Consider the following 20,461-nt stretch of genomic DNA (forward strand, 5'->3'; position numbering starts at 1 on the left):
GGGGTAGATCCTAAAAACAAAGATATATTCAGCTTGTCATCCCACTACTTATCACAATCTGAAGTATCAATACTCAGTAAAGGATTGATGTTTGCCCTCACACAGAAACACAATACATTTAAAATGTTTATCGATTTGAACACACTTGCCGGGAAATGAACACTTACAAGGCATTTTGCAAAGACGGAAATGGCCATAATAACTAATTATAACAACTTCTCTAAATTAGGATACTCAGGCACTGGCCTCGTCACTCCGAGAAAACGGGGCTGATGCCCTAACGTGCGAACCATGGCAATCGTGCAGCAGCTTAGGGGGCACTTGCTCTGCACATGCATAGTTTGTAGCATGGACGTGTGAAGATCTCGCTCTATAGGAGTTGTACATAAACCCAATTAATTGGGTCCATATTACAAGTCTGACAGAAATCTTTAATTTTTCTAGCAGTTTCTTTTGTTTACATAAAAAAAGACATTTATAGGATGTTTGTCTCCAGCTGTTCAGTTCTACATCACATTGTTCAGTATGGTAACAAATATAAATCATTAAAGTAAGATAATCTTGCTCTATTCAGTTCTTCCAAAAAAAACCCATACATCCTTGCTCTACTTATTTCTTAAAAAAGAGCACTGTAATATGTTCTGTCCTGGCCTTGCTATCGATCTCCCAGATAACAAGGTCAGTGACAGATGTATTAGCATGCTTCCTGTTGGATATTTGCACAGTGGTCTGTGTTTACCTACTAAAGCATGGCAGTAATATAAAAATGTATAGAATACATGGTATGATTAGTATGATTCCATGCTCACCTCCAGTGAGATCTGATTAGTATGGTTTCACACTCACCTCCAGTGAGGTTTGATTAGAATGGTTCCACACTCACCTCCAGTGAGGTCTGATTAGTATGGTTCCACGCTCACCTCCAGTGAGGTCTGATTAGTATGGTTTCACGCTCACCTCCAGTGAGGTCTGATTAGTATGGATCCTCGCTCACCTCCAGTGAGGTCTGATTAGTATGATTCCACACTCAACTCCAGTGAGGTCTGATTAGAATGGTTCCACGCTCACCACCAGTGAGGTCTGATTAGTAGATACAGAACAGTTTCTACTTCTGAACTTTGAAATCTGATCTAGAAACATTCCTATGTCCACTAAGTGGTTCGTACTTGTGTTCCAGTGACTGCAATGAGGGGGTAATTAAATAACCAGCCCAGAGCCTGCGCAGCATACAGGGGTTTCTAGAGCTGCTGGGATTGCAGTTTGTAAAAGTAATTTATTTGCTCATGATAACACACACTGTTATATAATGGGTGGTGACTGGATTACCGTGTTACCCTATAACACAGGGGTTCCCAACCACGGTCCTCAAGGCACACTAACCATCCAGGTTTTAAGGATAGCCATACTTGAGCACAAGCTACTTAATTAGTACCTTATTTTGATTAAACCATCTGTGCTTTAGCATGGATATCACCAAAATGAGGACTGTTAGTGTTCCTTGAGGACCGAGGTTGGGAATCACTGCTATATCATACAGATGACCATGTATACTGGTGCACTTTCAAATTAATTTGCAAATATGAAAAGTCTGTCTTTAATTCATAGTTAAATGGACTGTTAAAGTTATTTTTGTCTCAATTTAATTATTTCAGTACATTGAGTGATAGATATGTTTGCATGGATACTATAATATTTTAGTATTTGATTGACAAAAATAAAAAAAGTGATTCCCCTATTTACGTAGTACATTATATAGCTTTCCCAGTTATGTTACAGAATATAGTGTCCCTACTATATACATTACATCCTCCCCTCAGCTACAATCAGATGCTGCTTCCCCTATTTAGGCACCTCTCAGCCTTCTCTGTCTAAAGCTGAATTGGACCCTGGCACCAGGAATATCCCCAATTCAAGATGAATGTCTCTAGAGCACAGATAATAAAATTGGTTTCTCACCTAGTTCCAGCAGCTTCTCAGTGAGAGGAACCTCATAGGCCTGGCACAGTCTCAGGATCTTGTAATACTGCTGCAGCCCCTGTCTCTGGAACTGTTCCACCAGCTCTGCTGTCTCCCCTCCCATTGTAGAAGGCAGGGAATGGGCATCCACGGCAGCATTGCCAGTGCACACCAAACGGCACTGCTCTAACCAGTCCAGAAGCCGAGTGTTACTCTGGGGGGGATGGAAGCCAGTGTGAATACCGAATGCTTATACCGTGCTGTCACCAGGTTCCCTAAGCCTGACGCTAAGGGCCTGATCCTGAATCACGCACAGGTTCGTAGGCGGCCGCATCTAGTGATTTTTTGCAGACCGCACATGCGTTGTGGGTTGCACATGCATCTATGTGAATATACGCACTATTCATAGTGGTATGCCATTTTGAGTATGGATACTAAATGGACGGCAACAATATGGATGCACATTTTGTGGGCGTGTCATGGGTTTGCTGCGTTGCATTCTATTATGAGTTGTGTGAATGCACAGTAGATGCCAATTTCAGACGCATCTCCTGCACCCAGTAGAGGGTAAGGGCAAGTGCCGCTGACAGTGATGACTGCTACTCCTGTACAAAGTATAACTCTCTGGCAAAGGATACTGAGACTTCTAGTTCAGTAACAGCGGGAGTGGTGGCCATGCCTTCGTCTCTCCATCTTTGGTGTCCTCACCTTTACTCTGCGCTTCCTCTCTCTGTAGTTCTTCCCAATGTCCTCATAGCTGAGGGGTCTTCTTTCCTCCAAACTGACCGGGGGCACCTGCAGAATCTGTGACCCGCTCTCCCCGCTTTGCACACTGTGAACTGGCCAAGATTCTGTTCTTATGCTTCCTAGGCCATCCAGCATCCCAGAGAGGGTCACCACAGGCTGAGAATCGCCTCCCTCAGTGTTGTGGTCGCTGGGAGGCTGGAAATACCTCACTGCGGCTGCAAGGACAGAGGAAACTTATGTTTAACATGATCATGGCCAACGGAGACACAAAACACGCAGCATCGCAACTCACGTTATACCCAAACAAAAACAGTACTTATGCTTTTCTGTAGTGAAGGAGCAATCTGTTCTCTGTACCCACAAAGGATGATGTTACCACCAGGCATAATGGTCCATGCCATGGACAGTGTAAGTATGGTCACCCCGTGTCTTCTGCCATGTTATCACTATCCACTCATTTCATTGAAAATTTCCCATTAACACCACCTAAAAACTAACAGCCGTGATGTATAGATGTATGACGTAGCTACCACACTTATCATGCTCTCAGCTTTGTCTCTCATTCATTAGATAGAAAACCAATATTTGGTCAGTAATAAGACCATGGGCAACTATTCTGCAAAGGAAGGATCCCCGAGGTGAGGGTGTGTAGGAGATGACCATGTTAGTCTACCTGGGCTGACGGTTACACCATTCTTACAGTCTTCCATGTTCTTCCTCCAGGAATAACGTCCCACTGACAGCTCCTAGTAGTTGATTTGATTTGGCTGCTTATTGCTGAGTGAGATCACCAGGTCATCAAACTGCAAGTCACTGATGGGACTATTAGCCTAGGAAAGAGCAGGACTTGCGTTACAGTCCAGCAGTTAGTTCAATAAACATCTCAACTATCCAAGGTTGAATGCAGGAACTGAGGAGCCTATTACATGAGGGCCAGCACCACTGGATACACTTTTTCTATAAGATAGCTATATTAGAAAGATTTTTTAAGTATAGTATGTATTTATCTACAAGTAATAAATAAGAGAAAATAAGAACTTAGGAGAGAGTTATCCTTTGACCAAACAACCCAACCACCATTCTTAAATCTTCACCTCTTTTCTCACAGTCTTCTGGTCATGGCTGGAGATTTGCTTCCTCTTGCTCTTGTCTGTCTGGTTATAGAGGTCCACCAGGCACAGCCGGCGCTGATTCAGGTAACCTTCCAGGATAGCCAGGGCTTCTGGTTTAGACTGCTGGATGGTGGGTGTGATCACATGGGACTGCGAGCTCCTCATCATGCGGAAACCACCTGCCTGTTTTATATGGCTGGAAGCACAATACTATAGTTATCTGGTAACAGGGATCATCTGGTTGAGGTATATCAGATATCACAAGTATCTGGGAAAAGTGAAAAGATGTTTCAAACCAGAGCAGATGCATTCTTAGTCCAGCCAATGCAAGTTCCCTGAAAACCCTTCATTATTTAAGCAGAGATTTAATCAGTAAACTGAAATGCTGCCTCTACTAGGGGTGTGTATCAGTATGAGGGGGGTGCCAAATATAATTTCTGGAGGGAATGCTGATCCTTGTATTGTCATACTGGAGGATCCTGGGGTGCCACCAGGTGAGTTAGCATTTAATATATGACCCAAAGTCAATGGCGGAACTACTGGTGGTGCAGCCGGTGCCTTGCACCGGGGCCCGCAGTGGTGCAGGGTCCCATAGCCACCATTACCCGCCTCCAGTGTCTCCCGGCAGGGTCACCATCAGACACTAGTCCCGGGCCCTGATAGAGGGGAGCCCAGCAGCAGATCAAGGACCGGCAACCAGACAGAGACAGCAGGCTGATTTTCAGATTTAATGCCGGCCGCGGGCCAAACACAGCTCGAGGACCGGCGGCCACTCCTGATTGGCTGCCGGTCTGCAAACTATGATTGGCTCACGGTGCAAGCTGTCAGAGGGAGGCGAAGCCTAGTGACTGGGAGGCCTGGATCAAAAAAGTTTACTTTGATGCTGGTGCGCAACGTCACGCTGCTGGTTGCAGGGAGGACTGGAGCCAGGACCAAGCTGCCGAGGAAGAGGAACAGCACAGGAGACAGCAGATAAGTGTTGGCTGGGGGGGAGCCACGGTATGGGAGGGGGCAAAGCTGGAGACGAAGATGATGGGGGAGGGACTGGAAATTAAGATGCTGTTGCTGTGAGGCCCAAGGGCTGGGAGATATGAGCTGTAAGGCCCAGGGGCTGAGAGCTGGGAGGCCCAGGAGTTGGGGCCTGTGAGGCACAGAGGCTGGGGTTTGTGAGACACAGGGGCTGAGGGATGTGAAAAACCGGGGCAGGGTTTGGAGATGAGAGTCGCAGGGGCTGGGTCTGGAGCTGAGAGATGCAGTAGATGGGTTTGGGGCTGAGAGACCCAGGGACTGAGGTTGTAGCTGAGAGATGCAGGGGCTGGGTTTGGGATTGAGAGATACAGGGGCTGGGTTTGGGGCTGAGAGATGCAGGGGCTGGGTTTGGGGCTGAGAGATGCAGGGGTTGGGTTTGGGATTTAGAGATGCAGTGGGTGGGTTTGGGGCTGAGAGACGCAGGTGAAGTCTTACCCATCTGAACTACACAATGGGTAATGGTGGAACTTTGGGCCTGATTCAGAGCTGAACACTCTGACCAGAGCGCTCGCTCTGAATCAGGGCCGTCCTATTTAAATGTGGAGCGGCCTTTTGGACGCTCGCATAGCTGTGGGTTACCACCCACAGCTTATGCGAGCGTCCATGATGATGGTCGCGATGGTCTTTGACCATCGCGACCATCGGGTTTGCGACGAGACCCTGCGGTAGGGTCTCGCTGCCGCAAGCCCAGGAGTGATTTTGGCTCTATCAGAGCCAAAGTCACTCTCACTGACATCATTACTGATGTCAGTGGGGCCGGACTCAGACGGTAGGCGTTCCCATGGGAACGCCTCCGTCTGGCAGCCATGCCCCCGACACACCCACCAAATGGGCGTGCTGTCAGTCACCATCGACAGCAGGCCCCCTTTGGTGCAAGACCCCAAATGACGTATATCTCTTCGCTCGCCGGGTCTCGCACATGCGCATGACGGAGCTCCCTCCGTAGTGCACATGCGCATTCGCACAACATCGACCCGCTTGCGAGCGACCTTTGCTCGTGAGCGGGTCTGAATGACCCCCTTTATGCGGAAGTGGCTATATCAATGTATTTTATGTAAATGATACTTTTTTTAATGTATTTAATTTACATCCGGTTTTTCCAACGTATTTAATGTGGACATAAAATAATTATGTACATATAGGTGTCATTCCAGAGATGTCTCACTCTGCTGGGCTGTCTATGCTCGGCGAGTGTACGCTTCCAAATCAATCAGACTAGTTTGCGCACATTGCGAACCATCACCAGCAACGAGCGAATGCTTCTTAGCGAGCGGGTCTGAATCAGCTCCTTAGACCCCAATTTAACTGCAATGATGCCAGGAGAAGATGAAGCAGTGTAGGTAGAACTCCAATGCACAGAAATGGATATAGTGCTAAAGCGTGTGTGGTTGAATTGTAGCGTATGCTATTCAGAAGTTGCTTACTGCCCTTTACCATATTGAAAGTATGCCCCACATTTTTAATGACTGATTTGGGTCAATAAATAAATTAACATATGTTTTACCATCCTCTACCTGTTTACACCTCCTATTAATAAATAAGAATATTGTCCTTCTGTAACAATAACATGGTCTTAGCTCTCAGTATGTAAAACACACTTAGCAAAACCAACATGGCAGCTCCCACTGAGTGGTGGAGAAGATTCATAGTCAGTATAAAATACCCATGTAACACTATAAAGATTTGAATGGGCAGTTGCTGAGAGTTTAAGGATAAGTGTTTCACATTTCTGGTAAAGTCCCACCTTAAGCTGCACCGGTGCTGAAGGATAAGTTTGCCCTTTGGCTGTCGATAGGACTAAAGTTGCTGAAAATTGTGATTTCTAAGTGCTGAACCCACCGTTTCTTCAGTGGTTTCTAGGGACATTCGGCTTTTGAGACTTCTCTCATCCATCCTGTCCTGTACCCGGGTTTCTAGGTCTGTCAGGTCCAGTTTTCCACGCAGCCATTTGTCTATGTCCCCCATACTGTCCAATTGGGTCCTGAACTTCTGTCTTTCCAGTAACCAGTCAGAAATGCTCTTACCGATGTTACTAGTCTCTCTGATCTCAGCCATCCTTTCAGATTCTGACTTAATGATGCTGCCAGAAGCCACAAGCGACGGTTCTGTAACCTCTACTGACCCAGATTGCAGTTTTTCCATGGGGGGAGCAATGATGCGTCGTGTCCTTGACTTTGGAGGTCCAAACGTCCTGCAGGCCACCTTGAAGAAACGAGTCTGAGACAGATCTCTCTGCTTGTACCCCGTCAAGCAGGGCCGGACTGGGACTAAAAATAGGCCCTGGCATTTTAAAGCACACAGGCCCACCTCAGTGTCAGCAATCTGGCTCCTGGCATAGACTCCTCCCCTTACTAATCCTGACTCCTCCCACATCTTAGTCTATGCGCTTACGCATATAATTAATATTAGAACATAAAAGTGTACATCATTCTCTGTAAAAAAAAATACACACAAAAGAGCACATCCTGCAGGGGATTCATACATGTGCAGTGGCGTAACTAGGGTATTTGGAGCCCAGGGCAAATTTGAAAAAGGAGCCCCCCCTCCCATGTGCGCCGCCAAAGGCGCATGCGTCAAAAAAATGGGCGTGGTCACTTAAAAATGGGGCGTGGCAACATGACACACCCCTTTATTTTCAAACTGAACATTCCTATCCATATGCACCTTAACCCCAGTAGTACCCCCAGTATGCAGTTGTGGTCCCTCTCATGCAGGCCCATAGTAGTGCCCCTTATACAGTATCCCCAGTAGTGGTCCCTCTTATACAGCCCCCAATTAGTTCCCCTTACTCAGTACCCCCAGTAGTGGCCCCCCCAAATGCAGTGCCCCACGTAGTGTTCCCCCTTTTGCAGTGCCCCCAGTAGCAGTCCCCACAATGCAGTGCGCCCAGTAGCAGTATCCCCTTATGCAGTGCCCTTTTATATAGTGCCCCCAGCAGTAGTCCCCCCCATGCAGTTTTCCCAGTAGTGGTCCCCTTATGCAGGCACCCTGTAGTGATCCCCCTATCTAGTGCCCCCTGTAGTGGTCCCCGCAGTGCTCCTAGCAGTAAGCCCCTTATATAGTGCCCCCCCTCCCATGCAGTGCCCCCAGTAGTGGTCCCCCTGATGCAGGCTCCCAGTAGTGACCCCCCCCCCTATCCAGTGGTCCCTGTAGTGGCCCTTCCTATTATTGCCCCCATGAGTGGTCCCCCGAGTGCAGTGCCTCTAGTAATACTAGGCCCCTTTTAGAATGCCCCCAGTGGTAGTCATCCCCCCAAGTAGTAGTCCCCAGTAGAGTAGCCCCCCCCCAGTTGAGGTCCTCCCAATGGCACCCCCAGTAGATGTCCCCCCCAGAAGATGTCCCCCCCTGTAGTAGCCAACCCCTCCCCCGTTGTGCATATAGGTTTAAAAATAAATAAATATATATAAAAATATACTTACCTGATTCCACGCTGCTCCTGTCCGCGATGCTGCTCCCGCCCTCCAGTCCGCCCGGGCTGGCGCGTTCAGCACTATGGGACTGACGTCATGACGTCATGACGTCAGTCCCATTACCCACTGCAGGAGCCGGACGGAAGTCCGGCTCTTGCAGTGGGTGCTGCAGCAGTCAATGAGAGTCTATCTGACTCTCATTGGCTGCTGTTTAACACACGCATCGCCGCCAGTGCTGGCGGCGATGCGTGTGTTATGCACAGCCTGAGCCCGCCTCCTGGTGCTATTGGGCAAGCGCTCAGGGGGAGGGAACGGGCTCAGGCGTGCAGCACAGGACCGGCGCTGGAAGCCTAGCGCCGGTCCTGTGCAAATGTGTAGCGCTGACCGCACTCATTGCGGTCGGCGCTACACTGGCTAACTAGGGCGGGCGGGCCGGTACCGTGGCCGGCGGTGCCCCCCCACGCCGCCGGACCCAACGGCGCCCAGGGCACGAACCCCGTTCGCCCTGCCCTAGTTACGCCACTGTACATGTGCCATATTTAAACATTTGGTATTTGGTTTGTTCTGTTAGGTAAAGCTGGTGCTACATTGGTATATGTCACACACAAAGTAAAGGGAAGGCATTTTCCCAACTGACCAAGGCCTAGCCTAGTAGTTGTAGAGGATTAGATAGTGTTCACTGTAGGAATTTTTTAGGGCAGGGGTACTGAGCAGAGGAGGACACATCTGTGTTCACCAAGCAGAGCTGTTACTACACATTTTGATGCCCTGTAGACATAAAGAGCATTGGTGTCCCCCATCACAAAAGAATCTGGTAGTATGCGCGCCGTAGGCGCTCGTCAAAAAAAACAGTGTGTTCGCTGGGAAGGGGCGTGAGCACACAATAGTACCCCCAATTCAAATTATTCCATACCATAGTACCCCTTTGTCACATTACACTGCAGAGTAGTGCCCCTCATTCAAGTTACACACAGTAATGCCACTTACACCCAGTGATCGCGCTAAATGAAAAAAGTGTGGGTCCCAGGGACACCTCACTTTAAAAAAATTGTGGGCCTACTCCATAGTGTCTGGGTCCTATGACAATTTATGCCTCACTACGTGTAGCGTATAAAAAAGCACAGAACAGCAGAAGGGGTACAGACATGAGGAGAACAGGGAGCACAGGTGGGAGGGGAAGTACACAGGAGAGCAGAATGGGTACAGACATGAGGAGAGAGGACTAGGGGGCACATGTGGAAGGGCAGAGTACACAGGAGAGCAGAAGGGGTACAGACATGAGGAGAGAGGACTAGGGGGCACAGGTGGAAGGGCAGAGTACACGGGAGAGCAGAAGGGGTACAGACATGGGGAGAGGGGAACAGGAGACACAGAGGTGGGAGGGCAAAGTACACAGGAGAGCAGAACATGCACAGACATGGGGAGAGGGGAACAGGGGGCACAGGTGGGGGGGAAGTACACAGGAGAGCAGAAGGGGTCCAGACATGGGGAGAGAGGACTAGGGGGCACAGGTGGAAGGGCAGAGTACACGGGAGAGCAGAAGGGGTGCAGACATGGGGATAGGGGGACAGGAGACACAGAGGTGGGAGGGCAAAGTACATGGAGAGCAGAACATGCACAGACATGGGGAGAGGGGAACAGGGGGCACAGGTGGGAGGGGAGAGGGGAACAGGGGGCATAATGGAGCTGGAGAGCAAGCATATTATTGCGCATGCCCAAACAAATTAAGGGGCCATGGTCTCATGGAAAAAGCCATAATCATTACGCATACCCCTTTCTTGTCACTCTGGGAACAGTTCTTTCCATTCCATATGCACCTTAATGCAGTCCCCCCAGTAGTGCCCATTATACAGTACCCCCAGTATGCAATGCCCCCAGTAGTTGTCACTCTTATGCAGGCCCCCAGTAGTGATCCCCCTTATACTGTGCCCCCAGTAGATGCCCCCCCCTGTGCAGTGCAGTGCCCCAGGAGTGGTCCCCATTATACAGTCTCCCAGTAGTGCCCCTTATATAGTGCCCCCAGTATAGTGTTCACTCTAGCTCCGGCGGCAGGCAGGGCGCCGCAGCTAGAAAGGACACTGCCGTGCACGCGCCCGATAAGAGGGTGTGGCTATTGAAAAGGGGGCATGTCTATAAGACACATCCCATTTTCGTCACTCTTGGGGGCGTGCCCGGCACTTACGGACATGTCCAGCAGCTCGAAAGCGCTGCCGACGGGGAGAATAGATGCCGGGCATATTTTCCCACCCGCAGGACACTGTGACCCGTGGGTGAAGACGGCACCCGCAGGCTGAGAGGGCAGGGCACTCTTTGCCCTCCTTCTGGAGGGCAGGGCACCGCGTCCCGCTAAAACAGCCTAGCGGGAAAGCTACAGTAGTAGTCCCTCCCTATGCAGTGCCCCCCAGTAGTGGTCCCCCTGTCGAAACCGGATAATTGGGTAAGACAGAATCTGTTTGGAATCTGGAAAACCTGCACGACGCCATCTTGTGAATGGCAGCAAGACTACACAAGCGCCATTTTGTCAAAAATACATAGTACACAAACCACAGTGCAAAGTTGCTAAAAGTAGCACGAACAACTTTTTAACAATCTTCCCCAAACACATACCGACAGTGTTCAGAATACATAAAATAACTTTCCAACACATTAAAATCACCACAGACTTATATTTGAGCAACAGCAAAGCAGTGGTGTTTTCCCCGCATACATACATTTAAAAGCAATGGTCCCGTAACGCAAAAAGGATAATTATTACTTGGTTTAAATGCAATGTCAGTATATAAAGAAATGAATGTTTTCTGTAACTATGGCTTAGTAAATGACAATTGGACTGTGTTTGGAAAAGTACTGATCTACTCTGTTTCCACAGCGTTCCGGTGACATCAATATGAAGATCAGAACATGCGGCTATGAAAGATGAATGTTAGAGAGAATAACTATTTGAAATGTTGTAAGCCATAAGTAGCTTAGATTTGCATGTGGGGGATGCAAAGGGAGGTTGGAGACCTTTTGTATCCATTTGAAATTGTCCAATAAATGCCCTGTAACAGATTTCTAACCCTTACCAAAAGACAATGACATTGTGTAGGCTTGTTTACATTTTTGTCCAAAGGACTGGTTATTCCAGTCTAATCAATAGAGATAGCTAACTGGGACTAGAACCTAATTAGCAGTAGTTTCCGGAAACCAAAAGGATACTCCCTTTCTGATGACCTCACAGGTGAAAGGGGGCGGGAACATAGCATGCACATTCTGAGAACACACAAGCCAGCACACACACTTGCAGATTTTGGAAGAGAGAGAGGTTCCCTCTCTCACAAGACAACGGAAAATGGGTCTCAGTTCCCCTGGGTTATAGCTAAGTATAAATTGTGCAATATTTAGCCTATTTGGGTGTCTGTAGCTATTTTTGGTGTTAACCTGTTATTAGCTTAGCATGGTTTGTGGTTTATAGTTTTCTAAGGATATTCATGAGTCTGTGTTAGCATACAGTGGATGATATGTTATCTAATCTGTACTTTTCATCTACACTGTAGGGTACAATAGTCTGTTATCAGCATGCAGGAAAGGGATTGATTATGGAGTTTTTGTAATATTTGTAAATGATTGATGCTGGTTGATTGAGATCCTCTGGTGAGCTGTGTTAGGGCCTTCCCATGTGCTCTGTGTTAGGGCCTTCCCATGTGCTCTGTGTTAGGACCTTCCCATGTGCTTGAACAATATCTCTGCTTGGGAGAGATAGGCTTGGTATGTGTTGCATACTCATGAATGTAATCATAGGGTGGTATCAGTGATATATATTATGGAAGTTGAATTAATAACAGCTTTGAATGGTCATAAGTAATTGCTGTATGGGTCAGATAGGTATATTGTCTGCAGTTTATTAGAGATGGCTACTTCCATGTGGGATGATCAAATGAAATTATAATTCTACCCAGTTATGGTGTTGTATGGGTCAGATAGGTATATTGTCTTTAATATAATTATGATCATTAATGGATATATGATTTACAGAAGTTACAACATTATGCAAGTTTTCTTACTTTCAAAATGGAGTGTATTATGGGAGTTTTCAATGTGAGTTTTCAAATTGGAGTTTGCCTATAGATCATGAGGCTTGCAAACAAAGGAAGAGCATGTGCTTCAGCCCTTCCCCCTCCCCACAGTCTAGTGGGTACTGGATGATGTCTGTTGTAGGATGGTATTGTTGTATATTGGAATCAGCTTGTGTTGTAGATGTTGGAATATTAAATGGTGCAGTGTTTGCCTGATGTGTTGGCATATGATATTCAACTTGCATATTTAATTAACTATGGCATTATGGGAGATTTCAATGAGGTAGCTTCATAATGGAGTTTGTTTGTAGACCATGCGGTTTGGACAATAGGGCAGGTAGCTTCATAATGGAGTTTGTCTGTAGACCATGCGGTTTGGACAATAGGGCAGGAAGCATTCCCAACCCCCCCCCCCACACACACACACACACACCATCACCAGCCATCTTGAACATGTGCTCTCAGCAGACATTGATATCTCTCTCATTATATTTTAATGTGTCTCTCTTTCTCTCTCTCTCTCTGTTCTCTGTTCTCTGTCTCCCTGTCTCATATTGCTCCTTGTATTTTGATCTTTATTAACCATTTCATGTATATTAACTGTACCTTATGACCTATTGTTTGTACAATTTATTTGCGCTCATTATTAGATCATAGCGTTGTAACATCTGTACTTTTACCTGAATAATAATCTTTAGCCCGTTGGACCACTATTCAACTGTCTCAGTATTTCATTAATGGTATAACCAAACACAGCGCTAATTAGCGACATCTTGTGGTCTTAGAGGTTCTAGGCAGGTGAATCTTAGAGGTTTATAGGCAGGAATGTATTAAAAGGTTTATTTACAAATTCAACACCCCCTATGCAGTACCCCTTATACAGCACCCCCTGTAGTGGTCCTCCCAATTCAGTGCCCCCAGTAGTGGTCCCCCCTATGCAGTGCCCCTTGTGCCCCAGGAGAGGTCCCCCTTATGCAGCCCTCCAGTAGTGATCCCCCCTATGCAGTGCCCCTTATACAGTGCCCCCAGTAGTGGTCTCCCCTGTGCAGTGCCCCTTGTGCCCCCAGTTGCAAGCCCCTTATATAGTACCCCCCATGCAGTGGCCCCAGTAGTGGTACCCCTTATGCAGTGCCCTTTAAATAGTGGCCCCAGTTGTAGTCCCCCCCTACACAGTACCCCCAGTATTGCCCTTTATATAGAGCCCCCAGTAGTGGTCCCCCAATGCAGTCCCCCCCAGTATTGCCCTTTATATAGAGCCCCCAGTAGTGGTGCAGTGATCCCAATGGTAGTGACCCCAGTGGTAGTCTCCCCCCTATGCAGTGCCCCTAGTAGTAGTCTCCTTCCCTTAAAGTGCCCCAAGTAGTAGTCCCCCCCCTTGTAGTGCCCCTAGTAGTTTCCCCCCCCTTTGTAATAGTAGTAGTAGTCCCCCTAGTAGTAATCCCCCCACAGTAGTGCCTCCCTCAGTAGACACACACGTAATGAAAAAATAACAAAACACTTACCTGAATGGTAGGGGAGGCAGCATGCAGGTCTTCCCCAGGCTTTTGCCGAACTAGCTGCTCCCTGTTACTAGAGGTACAGCCGGTCCTCTAGCGTCCGGCAGCAGAACATGGCAAATGAAGACATCTTAAATTTCAATGTGCTACGATTGTCTCCTATGAGGCGGCGGCCATTTTGGGAGAGACAATTTCAATAGTACTGTATCCAAGTAGACGGACAGACCGGCCCACGCAGCCATCGGCCCTTCTGGCATTTGCCAGAAGTGCCCAATGGTCAGTCCGGCCCTGCCGTCAAGTGATTATCCATTGGTGGATGAAAGTCCTGGAACGAGACTTCTGTAGCCAATGTCACATTCAGCATAGTTTCATCCCGGATAATGTAATTGGAGCAGATTCCATGCGTTACATGCACTGCAGCTGTGCCACAAGTTTTCCTACTTATTCTGCTATTTCCATGGGCGACAGATCTCTGGAGCTTACACTAGGGCTGGTCCTGGAATGGAAAAATATGAACATGTCCAGGATCATTGTTTTAGCGGTTCTGCTTCACAAAACAACATTAGACTATAATTTGATTGCAAACGCAAATTAGGTTCACTAAAAAAAATCACAAATTGCAACACACATACAAAGCAACGCCGATGACTATTTTAAGTGTGGGTCTTGGACAGGAGCCTATGCGCCTGATTTACGCCAGGCACACATCACAGACACTTACGGCTCACTTGTACCCATGTTGTAAACCAATTTTTTAAAATGTAACAACCAAATTAGCTATTACGCATCAATTAAATTTTAAATCCTGTCGGTGACGGTCGCTACGGCATAGCCGCACATGCAAAATCGCCTACTGCGTCCAACATCGACATTGCGTGTAATTTTGGATTAAGCCCAAGGAACAGAGAAATTGTGTAGCTGGAAGGTTATGCTGGAACTTGCAGTGCCACTATTGGCTGAGCGTGGACTAGATGGCAGACATAGACCACTCCTGAAAATGACCAAATAATAATAGATAATGAGAATAGCCAGGGCCGGCCCGAGCCTAATTTTTTGGTAAGCGGATATAGATTTCGGCGCCCCCTGTTGAAATAATCCCAATTTTCTGATACGAGAAAAAGGATATGTAATTGAACAGCCTTTCCCCGCGCATCGGGGATTTTTGACGATAATATGTCACGGGGGAAATCCTGTGGCTAATTGAATACCCATAAAGAAAAAAAAAAAAACACATTAGCCCCCACGTGAAAATAATTATGCTTTTATGCTCGCAAAAAAAAACAGGCCCCACATGAAAATAATTAAACACACACATAGGCTCCCACATGAATATGTATGAAGTCCTTATACAGCAGGACCACCCTGGGTGCTAAGATACATTTATACCCAAAGATACATATTCAGGGAGAAGGTAACAGCACTGGGTGACGGGGAGAGGATGACAGCACTGGGTGACGACAGGGAAGGGTGACAGCAATAGATGACAGGGAGAGGGTGACAGCAGGGAGAGAGTGACATCAGTGGGTGACGGGGAGGGAGTGACATCAGTGGGTGACAGGGAGAGGGTAACAGCAGTGGATGACGGCAGTCGGCGTCAGGGAGAGGGTGACGGCAGTCGGCGTCAGGGAGACGGCAGTCGGCGTCAGGGAGAGGGTGACGGCAGTCGGCATCAGGGAGAGGGTGACGGCAGTCGGCGTCAGGGAGAGGGTGGGCACAGCGCTCACATGACACATGTATGTCATTACACATGCAACACAGTACCAGGCAGCAGCACAAGGCGGGCTCTCAGCGTGGCTCTGGCTCTGACACTGGCATCTAATGCCCGACATACAAAAAATAGGTTCCCTGTTCTTCCACAGACAGCCCTGCACTTAGTCAGGTGGTGCATGGGCTGTCTGTGGGGGGCGGGGCTGGGACAACATGATAAAAATTTTTTTAAAAGAGTTACCGGCCAACAGACGTGACGGCCCCAAGAGCATATCGGCCCACAGGGAATCTTCCCGATAGCTTAAACAGTCAATCACCCCCTGCCTGGGGGTAATGATGGGAGGGGACTGCCTCCTCCTCCCCCTTTGTTATTGCCTGTGACTCCACAGGGCCCCATGAAAATACCGCAAAGGGGCTCCATAAATAATATATATTTAAATACATACAGCATAAAAATTCTCACATAGCGCTCCCCCCTCACACACACAATGCTCCCCTCTCACTCGGTACTCCCTCCCCCCAGCTTTCCCCCTCAGCTAGGCCCGGCGACAGGGGGGGACAAAGGGGACACATGTACCAGGCTCCGAGATTGCGAAGGGCCCCGGCTCCACAGGATTCTCAGGAGCCCAGTTCATGTGTCCCCCTAGCTCTGCTGTATTCAGCAGGGCACAGAGACAAAGGAGAGGGAGGCCATCTGCCGGCTGACTGGAAAAATAAAGTTTTGTTTTGACCCGGAGCAGCGCGCATGACGTTACGCTGCTGGGTCACTCAGAGAAGAACCGGGTCCAAGCCGACAGGTAACAGGAGCAGGTTGCAGGTGAGTGGTGCTCGGACGGTGGTTGTAGGGGCTAGGGAGACACGGTTCAGGTGGTGGTTGGGGAAGCGGGAGATGAATTGGCAAACGGGATGGAGATGAAAGCATAGGGCTGGAGAGGCGCTGGGGCTGTGAGACACGGACTGGACTTGTGAGACACTGACACTGGGGCTGTGAGACAGGTGCTGGGGATGGATCTGTGAGACACAGGGCCAGGGTGGCCAACCTGCATGTACTGTACGTACTGGAAGGTGATGAGGGGGGCCTAAAAACATGAGTGTGCCGGGCCCTGAGATTTCTGTTGCTGGCCCTGCCCTCAGCTCATCTGCCCTTAAAACTGCTCTCCCCTCTTACACATACACAGATCTCACTCTGACCCACCCACAGCTCTCCCCTTCCCCACTCAGCCACCCACTCACACCTGACCCTGCCTCTGCCAAACATTTAATTTGACAGGTCAGGTGGTGCAACACAGTGGGGAGGGGGGAGGAAGCGGGGACCCGGCCAGGGGGAACGGAACGGTCGGCAAGACACAGTAGCACTGTGTGATGAAGAGCTTCCCTGCAGTATGCGGCTGCCTGTCATACAGCCGACAGCAGCAACAATTGTCTCAGCAGTAACAGCGGGGAGAGCGCCTCTCCAGCCTGCGCCTCCCTGCAGTGCTGACGGCGCCCTTACAGCTTGGCGCCGTACGCAGCTGCGTACTTCGCGTAATGGGCCGGCCGGCCCTGAGAATAGCCTCCGGCTGGACAGCATGGTACCTTGCAGTAAAAAAACAGGGACAAATCCATAAAATTGTACCCACTGTAAAAAATCTGATATCAGGGCTGTCACACCCCATGCATTAGTGATGATATCAATCAGGCTTCCAGGCTATAATAAGTTAACACAGGGCTAGGCAATGTCACGCACTCAAACTCATGTGGTACTACAAGTTCCAGCGTGGCTGTGTCAGTAAGCAGTGTGTATTGCAGTGTCCGTGTCAGTAAGCAGTATGAGTCATTGTCCATGTCAGTAAGTGGTGTGTGGCTGTGTCCATGTCAATAAGAAGTGACAGCATCAGTAAGGAGGGACGCAGGAGGGGTGTGGGCATTTAATAGGTTAGACAAGAATATATATGAAGTCACTGCTTTTGCTTTAGATAACTTGTTTTGTTTTCTTACATTACAGCCTCCAGCCTCAGAGAGTCCGTCTGGACCACAGCCGTATAGCGGTGAGGTTACACAGCAGATGTAGCAGCAGCATCCTGACCACCTGAAATCCATCTTCTTTGGACGAGTAAGTCAGAACCAGAAACTGCTCTGGTCACACAGGTGGCATGTGATAGAAATGCAATAGAATTTCAAAGCAAGTTTCTACTGCAGGGTCCATAGGGTATCCACAGGATACCTTGGGGTATAGGCGATGGCTCTGCCGTCGGGCACCACACAGTTAATCTTTTAGTCCCAGGATGCACTGGGGCCTCCTCTCCTATACCTCACCCTCAGGCACCACACAGTCGGGTACCACACAGTTAATCTTTTAGTCCCAGGATGCACTGGGGCCTCCTCTCCTATACCCCACCTTCAGTTTCGTAGGTGCCCGGCCGGAGTCGGGTCACTGCACAGAGGAGCTGCTGATACAGCCCCTGAAGATCTTCAAGAGTGGTCAGCACGGACAGTCCAGTGGACGTCCATGCTGCCACTCCGACACCCCGCCGGCGCTGACCGCCCCAGCTAGCGGGAACCCCTGGGGGTCTTGGACTGTGGCCGAATCTTCACGGGGGACATTGAGGTAAGCAGCGGGCATCTGTGGTAGGCGCCCCCTGAAGCACAGTCCACCTTTTGTCCCCAGGGCTGGGGGCTCCCTGGGGACAGCTGCTTGTGGAGCCAGGCAAGAGCCTGCGCTACCACTGAACCACCGGGATATGGGGCTGGAGCACCGCAGAGTTGCGCTCCAGCATCCTGGGGGTTAAAGGCATGCCAGGGGAGCGCTCTTCCCTGTATAGCGCAGGCGGCGCCTCCTCCACTGCACACAGCGCCACTTTTTCTTCAGTGATTCAGCAGGCTGTTCCAGCGTTCCTCACCCGGGCCCGCCCACTCTGTGCTCTCCGGTAGCCATCTTTTTTGAGCTACAACGCTGGTCTCACACTGCGGTGCCTGGTTCCCCCCTGCATATCTCTCCTCCAGTAGTAAGGTCAGAGTATGCAGCACTATTCCTACTAGACATTAGGTCTTGTAGTCGATTATAGTGCTATTGTGCAGGTTGTTTTTTCTGCTAGCGCTGTGTCTGATTTCTTCTGTCAGCCTTTTTTTGCTATCACTTTATCTTTCCTCCCCTCAGCCCTCTCGTTACTGTACTGTCAGGGTGGGAATTGCCTCACAATCAGAAGTTCTCACTGTGTGGTGGGTCACATTATTTATCCTGTCTGGGAGCAAAGATTCAATGCTAAATAGTGCTCCTCGCCAACTTGCCTGCTCCAGATGTAAAATAGGTAGAGGAGAAGGGGATGTATGTCAGGAGGGCTTATGTACAGCTGTTATGCCTTTTCCTATACCCCTACTGTGCCTGAAATGTCACAGGAGCCTCCATGGGCTTGCCAACACATGCTCTAAATGCCTTAGTGGATCAGTTGTCTGCCCCTGCTGCGTTCCCCCCACTGGGGTTCCCGCAGCAGGCAGTAGTCCTGTCCCCTGTACTAGGGGTCCAGGGAAAGATGATGGTGGCATACTGTCCCCCTCCACAGGCGCTTCCCCCCCGTGGAACCTGTCTGGGTTAACACTTTGTCCACTACGGTTCAAAACCTGACGGATGGGTTACAGGAACCTCCGTTTAGGCCGGCTAAGAGACTGTTGTTACCCCCCATCACTCAAGTATAATGATGACATGTAGTCTGATGAGGGTGATCTCCTAGATTTATTTGATTCTGAGCCCCCTCCCAAAGGAGTTGAGTGTAAAATATTTATGCCTCATACGGGCCGTCTGAATGGGCATGCTCATCACTGACAATGGCCTTCCCACGGCTATGCCCACATTCGCTTATTTTAAGGAAATGATTTAACCACTAAGGCGCCTTGCTTATGCATACCCCTTTGCAGACAGCTATTTCACTAAATGGGAGTCTCCCTCTTAGGTGGATTCTCATGTGACACGCTTGAATTCAGCTGTGTACATTAAAGAGGCAGCTTTGGATTCTTACTTCAAGGATTTCTGCGCCGGCGGTGTCCGCTCGCGCTCCTTGTGGTACGCTCTTGGCAGTGGCAAACGCAGGATTTCTAGAGGGGGGTTTCCAAATGCTTGATTTTAGAGTGAGTGTGGCCAGTCCATGAAGAGGGCATAATTAGCACTTATCCAGCTTTATTATGTTACATAAAAAGTATATTGTGTGTCATAATTCCAGCATATACAGGACCAGCAATCACAGTGAGCCATTAGATGCGGCAGTAGGTCCATCCTGTCTGAGCTGAATGTTTTATTTCAGATGTGAGCACCATTCCAGAGTATTGGAGCAAATCTGGGACTCTGGGGGGCAGCAGAAGAACCTAGCACTGTCCTGGACATATATATGTACATATTGGTCTCCTTATGTACTGGATAGTGTATTATTATACAGTATGAATAATTAACCCTATTGATGGTCTATACAGCAGTGCACCCCTAACAGTGCATGTTTTCCACATCTCCTAGTTGGTGCACAGGTGTATTTATTACTAGCTGACGCATTTTAAAAGATCCACAGGTGGTGCTAATCATTTCATTTGTGATACTGAGCAGAATATGCAGCGCTAGTAACATTCTATTATATTACTATTTCTATTGTGGTCATGGTGTGTGCTGGGGAGGGGGGTTTCCAGGCAGATGGAAACCCCCCCTGCGTTTGCCTATGCTTGGAGAGCAGATGTGGAATCCAAGAAGGGATTGGAATGCTTACCTTATAATGCTCAGGTTCTGTTTGGCCCTGATTTAAAAAAATTGTGGATACGCTGGCGACAGCTAATTTTGCATGCCTGTCTTCAGCTCCGATTCCATCCTGATCTGGGACCTCGTATTTTTGATTCTATCATCCCCAGGGTAAGCCTAAGGTGCAGTCATTTCCGAGACCCTCCGGGGCCAAGAATGCTGCGTAGTCCAAGAAACAGACTTGGAGCGGTAGATA

The 20,461-nt window shown here is 48.7% G+C and overlaps 1 pseudogene; it reads right to left on the reverse strand.

The window, feature by feature from the left end:
- Positions 1-1,924: 1,924 nt before the first annotated feature.
- LOC148454892 (EF-hand calcium-binding domain-containing protein 12-like) lies at positions 1,925-10,491 on the reverse strand (annotated as a pseudogene).
- Between the last annotated feature and the right edge of the window lie 9,970 nt (positions 10,492-20,461).

The sequence above is a fragment of the Taudactylus pleione genome, unplaced genomic scaffold (genome assembly GCF_031769625.1).
Source record: "Taudactylus pleione unplaced genomic scaffold, aTauple2 ptg000969l, whole genome shotgun sequence".
NCBI lineage: Eukaryota > Metazoa > Chordata > Amphibia > Anura > Myobatrachidae > Taudactylus > Taudactylus pleione.